The 6,000-nt window shown below is 41.6% G+C and overlaps 1 protein-coding gene across 3 annotated transcripts in view; it reads right to left on the reverse strand.

The window, feature by feature from the left end:
• LOC111147268 (engulfment and cell motility 1) overlaps positions 1-6,000 on the reverse strand; it is a 524,081-nt gene that overhangs the window by 270,870 nt on the left and 247,211 nt on the right. The gene's annotated exons all lie outside the window — the stretch shown is intronic.

A 6,000-nucleotide genomic window follows, 5' to 3' on the forward strand; every position in this document is an offset into this window, starting at 1 on the left:
ACAAAATGTTTGATCAGGTTCATTCTCTCTCCAGCTCCAAATAATCAAGGAGCATGATTTTCTCTCTTCATGTGAACCTTCTGGGGTGGGGGCTTCTTTCTACAGGTGCAGATTTCCTATCCAGGGTTAGGAAACTCAGCTGAAGAGTGAAATATAGGATTATTCATGGACATAGGGCCCTGTGGGGAAAAGAAAATAATGTAAAAACTGCCCTTCAGGGATCTGTGCGGTTGGTAGAACCAACAGCATTTGGGGTGGAAGACCTGGGATGAGGCCACATCTCTGGCATTCATCCTTCTGCACTTTAACTTCCTCATCCTCATGGGGCGGGGCTAAGTACAGCCGGACCCGCCCATGGACTTCATGACCTGTCCAGGCTTACACCATCTGCAGGCCTGCGAGGCAGACAATTGATACAATTCAGGAGTCTACACGGTCCTGACATCAGCCTGCTGCCAGGCAGTGTTCTGGCTCTGGGTTCACTACACACAGGGCCGAGAGCCACAGAGACAAAATAATAGCTACAAACAAGCCCAGCAAATTCTCCATATGTTCAAGATCATTCATTAAAACCGCAAGATGGCTGCTCAGAGCTGCGAACCACTCTCCACCATTAATCATTAAAAATGATCACCAAGATCTGTCCCGAAAATTCAAATCTAAATGGTAAATGATTTAAGGAAAGTCTTTTTTTTTTCTGTTAAAGAGATGAAAAAGAAACGTTAAAGAGATAGATAATAAAGAAAACTGCTTTTGCCTCATAACCCAGGTAATTTGTATGCAACTACGTTATTTTTGTTTTGTTCCTGAATATGTCTTAATAAAAAGGCTGAATCTCTGATTTACCAGGGAAATTTGGGTTTGCTGCAATTTTTTCTAATTCAAGTACAGGGAGGCCTTCTTGTTCACTTGTTCAAGGTTCAAACAACTGACACTTTTCTACATTATTGAAGAGTACTTAAACTGTCTTTTCCATTCTGCTTTGAAAAAGAAATTATGAGATAATAAAGGACATCTAAAATTATAGGACTACTGGCCCATTTCAGTTTTGAGAGCTTCTCTGTCCATCTCTCTATATCAAGTTGGGTCAGTGCAGTGACTTCAATATTTTATTTTAGCATTTTGTTCTGATTAATTTAAGATGTTGGAAAGATTTGGGGCACCTGGGTGGCTCAGTCAGTTAAGCGTCTGCCTTTGGCTCCAGTCATGACCCTGGGGTCCTGGGATCAGGCGCTCTATAGGGCTCCCTGCTCAGCAGGGAGCCTGCTGCTCCCTCTGCCTAATGCTCCCCATGCTTGTGCTCTCTCTCTCTCTCTCCAATAAATAAATAAGATCTTTAAAAAAAAAAAAAAGATGTTGGCAAGATCTTTTTCCTAACCCAAGTTAGGATAAGAAAGATATATCTCCTAAAATAAATCTAATTATAACAAAAATGAAAATCACTGGGCAGATCAAATGTAGTGGGGTTCAGCCTTCATCTGATACTCACTGGAGTAAGAGGGTCAGGCTTGTATTCAAGAACAAGGGGATCAAAAGGCTGGAAATAAATGACCAGAGATTCTGTCTAAAAAGTTAACTTGTAAAGAAAGGTTTCAGGACAGCTTTAGTTCTTTAGAAGAAAAGAGTGGAATTCCTACATTATACCTAAATTTATTATTTTGTCTTTGATATGCTACATTTTAACATTTTAAAGTCACATTTTACAAGTTGGTATTTGCTGAGGACTTCCTGAGGGCCGGCACGAGCTGGTGCTTTACACACATTCTCTAATAATAACGAGGCACTGGACATTATTGCTATTGTCCCTGCTTTTATGGATGGGAAACTGCCACTCGGATGAGACAAGAAGCTCGCCTGGGGCCTCCCAGCTTGGATTTGGCAGAGCAGGCAATGGCTTGTTTGGACAATATGTCTCAGCATGCTTTTGTTCCTACTTTGTTCCCTACCCTCGGCTTATAAGTCAAATGCATTTATTTTGGTACTGCTAGCACGCAGACTTCACATAGCCTGAGAAAAGTGTATTTGAGAAAAATCCAGGCTAATCAATATTAGCTGCTACGAACACAGCCCAGCCAACAAAGGAGAGTGTACCAGATGTAAGCGAGAAAAACATGACATTTACTTCAGACCTATTTCTAGCACTGGCCTGAGTCCATTCCCAAAATAGACACACCAAAAGGAAATCAAATGACAAAAATTAGTTCCTCCGAATCCAGTTCGAATAACCCCGCAGAGTTCTGTCAAGGAAGCTGGCCAGGCAGCAGGTCCCCACGGCTCAAGAGTCATCTGTCTTGTGCCCACTGGGCTCCTGGGATCCACGCGGAGCCTCTTATCAGTCATCCCCCTCCTTGGGCACACATGGAGGGTATCAAATAGGGCGCTGCTGCTCTCAAGGAGGTCTCACGGTTAGGAAATCACTTGATTTATTTTTAGGATTCTTTTAAAGAGACAGACAGCTCTTTGGCAAATAGTCCCGATACAATAAGGCCTGCTCCTCGTCAGGCATTTTATAAAGTGCCTTGCATAAGCCAACGCTTAATCCTCATAAAACTCCCACTATGTAGGTTCTGTTATTATCTTGCTCCAAAAGACAAGGAACCGAGCTGGTAGCTGGGTGTCAGAGTCAGGATGAGGCAGAGCCCGAATCTGAACTCAGAGCTCGGGCTTTTGACCAGGATTTTAGTTCTGAGTTCATTGGTCACCTGGACACTGCTGGGAATTTCCCAAAGATGACCAAGGCAGGCCCTCGTCAGCTGCGGTTCTGCTCAACCAACGTCATCTGCTCCGTCAACGTGGGCCTGCAATCCATCCCTTTTAATAAAAGCTGTAATTTCTCCATCTCCCAGACATAACAGACCCAAGGCACTCTCGTGTTCATTAAACCATGCCCTATTGTCTCTAACAAACAGGCTCTCACTGAACAGAAGCCAATTAGAAAATGGTCTTTGATTTCCTATGACTTGTCTTAAATTATAAAGCATCACTGCTTTTTAGATGAAAAAAAAATTATTTTGTATTTGTGGGGGAACTATGTGCTCTCTTGCTCTCTCCCTCTCCTTCTCTTTTAAATTCAGGTACCGTTTTCCCAGTCTCCCTCTCCTTGAAATGCCTGTTCCCTTTTTCTCTTTTGATTTTAATAGCCAGTGAAATGATTTTACAACCGCAGATTTTGATAATGAAAAAAAGTATACGAATTACATGCCAAAACATTTGAAAGCTTTCTTTACTGTGACAAAAATACTCTGAGAATCCAGCAAGGCCAACAGCTTCCCTACTCTTTTCTTATTTATGAGATGCTCTGGATACAGATTTATTTTCTTTTCTTGTTCCATGTTACTTTTTTCCACCTGTCTTGAAATGGAAGCTGCAAGAGCTTTGATAAATAGCTTGAAATTTTCCCTTGTTTTACTGCAAAGCCTGTGTACCCCTGCACATCCTTCTGAGATGCCATTTGTTAGTACCCGTAGAAGCGCCACTCCGTGAATCACATCAGACAGCTCTGGGCCCCCAGAGAAGGGGTTAGAGTCTGCCTCCCCTTCCAAAGCATCGAGCTTTATCACTTTGGGAAAAATGGTACCAAGCCATTGAAGAAAGTACAGTTTATTTTATACTGAACATTCTGGGGAGTGTTTGGGTATAGAGTTCCCAGAGAACTGTTTCTCTTCTGTTGCCCACATGCTAGCTTTTTAGCTGAGTTACTTCAATCACACATCCAAGGAAAGATTCAAGGCCTGAGATGGAGAACACTTACAACCTTTTCCAGGCCATACACCACGCCAACTGGACAGCTGGAATGGCCTTCAGATATTAGCTAGGCTGGCAGCCTTACTTAATAGATGAGAAAAGAGTACACTGGTAGAGAGTGATGATGCTCAAACCAGAGCAGCCATTTAAATCTCCCAGAGCACTTGTTAAAACACCATGTCCTGGTCTCACCCCATAGTCTCTGATTCAGAAAGGTTGTAATGGCTCTGAGACTCTGAATCTCCAACTAATTCCCAAGTGATGTTGATGCTGCTGGATAGGGACCATACTTGGAGCCCCACTGGTGGCTGAAAGGCTCATTTCAAATAACACAAGCAATAGCAGAATAAGATCTAGGATCCAGACCCACTGCTTCCTCAAATCCCATGCCACTTCTGCTAAAGCACACTGTGAATCCACTGGTTCCAATGTACAAATGCATTTTAAATATATTCACTGTTTGTCTGCTTTGGGCTTCTCATCGAAAAAACAGACTCCTTGATACAGAAAAAAAAAAGTAATTTTAATTTAGAACCCTCTCACTTCTTCTATTGCTCAAATTTCCAACTAAAATAAGATGTATTAATACCTCTACTACACTCCTCAGGGAAAGTAGGAATCAGTCAATATTTTCTACTCCTGAATGCTTCCTGGTTAGGAAAGCAGGGCCAGCACTAGCCTGAATGATTTTTAAATGATCTGTGTTTTTCAATTACCAATGCCATGCTAGTCCTTCATTAGTGTGGTTAATAAAGAGATGATTACAATAATGCTTGCCAGATGGCATATTGTGGGGAAAGCCTTTGAGAATTTAGGAGTTAATATTGTGCTATACGAGTGTCTACATTTGCTGCACAAATATAGCATTAAAAGCAACCTTTAAAACAAATCACATTGAGTGAATATTCAGTCCACGGAAAGCCCTCTCAAGTATATTTCATGAGGCTGGTGGTTTAAGGTCAGGTTCTCCAAGTGGGGGCAGTGTTCAGTTGGTACAATAGACCACTTGGGAGCTCTGTCAAACTACACATACCTCCCACTCCTCACCTCTCACCCAGGAGAAAGGACTACGTGGGCATTTCAACAGGCTCCTTTGAAGTGCAGTTATCAACCTTGGATGCACCTGAAAATCCCCTGGGGAGCTTTGAAAAAATCCTGAGGTCCAGGCTGTACCCCAAATCTGTTCAATGAGAAACTGTGGGTGGGAACCAAGCAACTGGACTTTTAAAGCTCCCCAGATGATCCAATGTCTAGCCACAGTTGAGAACATGTTCCTAAATCTCGAGAGTGATCAGAATCTCCTAGAGGCTCTGTTCCAACAGATCATTGCCCCTTCCCCACTCTGGTTCTGATTCAGTAGATCTGGAGGCCTGAGAATGTGCATTCATATAAGTTCCCAGGTGCTGCTGATGGTTGCTGGGCCATACTCTGAGAACCACTGCTCTAATGCCACAGTAACCCAATGAGAGAGTGTGTTAGGGACTTACATCACCAGCCAATGGAGTTGGAACCTTGATTCCCTGTACAAGGGTTTGGTTATGCAGTAACTCTTAATTGAAATGCCTGCTCTATCGGACATCCGTCAACAGATGAATGGATAAAGAAGATTAGGTGTATACACACAATGGAATATTACTCAGCCATCCAAAAAATGAAATCTTATCATATGCAATGATGTGGGTGGAACTAGAAGGTACTACGTTAAGCGAAGTAAGTCAGTCAGAGAAAGACAATTATCATAGGATTTCACTCATATGTAGAATTTAAGAAACAAAACAGAGGATCATAGGGGAAGGGAGGAAAAAATAAAACAAGATGAAATTAGAAAGGGAGACAAACCATTAGAGACTCTTAACTATAGGAAACAAACTGAGGGTTGCTGGGGGAGGTAATTAGGTGACAGGCATTAAGGAAAGCATCTGATGTCATGAGCACTGAGCGTTATACACAAATGCTGAATCACTGAACTCTACCTCTGAAACTAATAATAAACCAAATGTTAATTACCTGAATTTAAATAAAATAAAAATTTTAAAAAAAGAACTGTTTGAATTAGGGTCAGATTTCTACAGGGTCTAGGTTGGGACTTGAAATGAAAAAAGAAAAGAATTGTGTCAAAAAGAAATGTCAAAATCTCATGCAATTGATGTTTAACTAAATATGTACAAACCGTAAAACCACGGTGATAATCATCTGTTACTAAAAAGAAAGAAAGAAAGAAAGAAAGAAAGAAAGAAAGAAAGAAAGAAAGAAAGA

The sequence above is a fragment of the Enhydra lutris genome, unplaced genomic scaffold (assembly GCF_002288905.1).
Source record: "Enhydra lutris kenyoni isolate GAN:26980312 unplaced genomic scaffold, ASM228890v2 scaffoldscaffold16, whole genome shotgun sequence".
Lineage (NCBI taxonomy): Eukaryota > Metazoa > Chordata > Mammalia > Carnivora > Mustelidae > Enhydra > Enhydra lutris.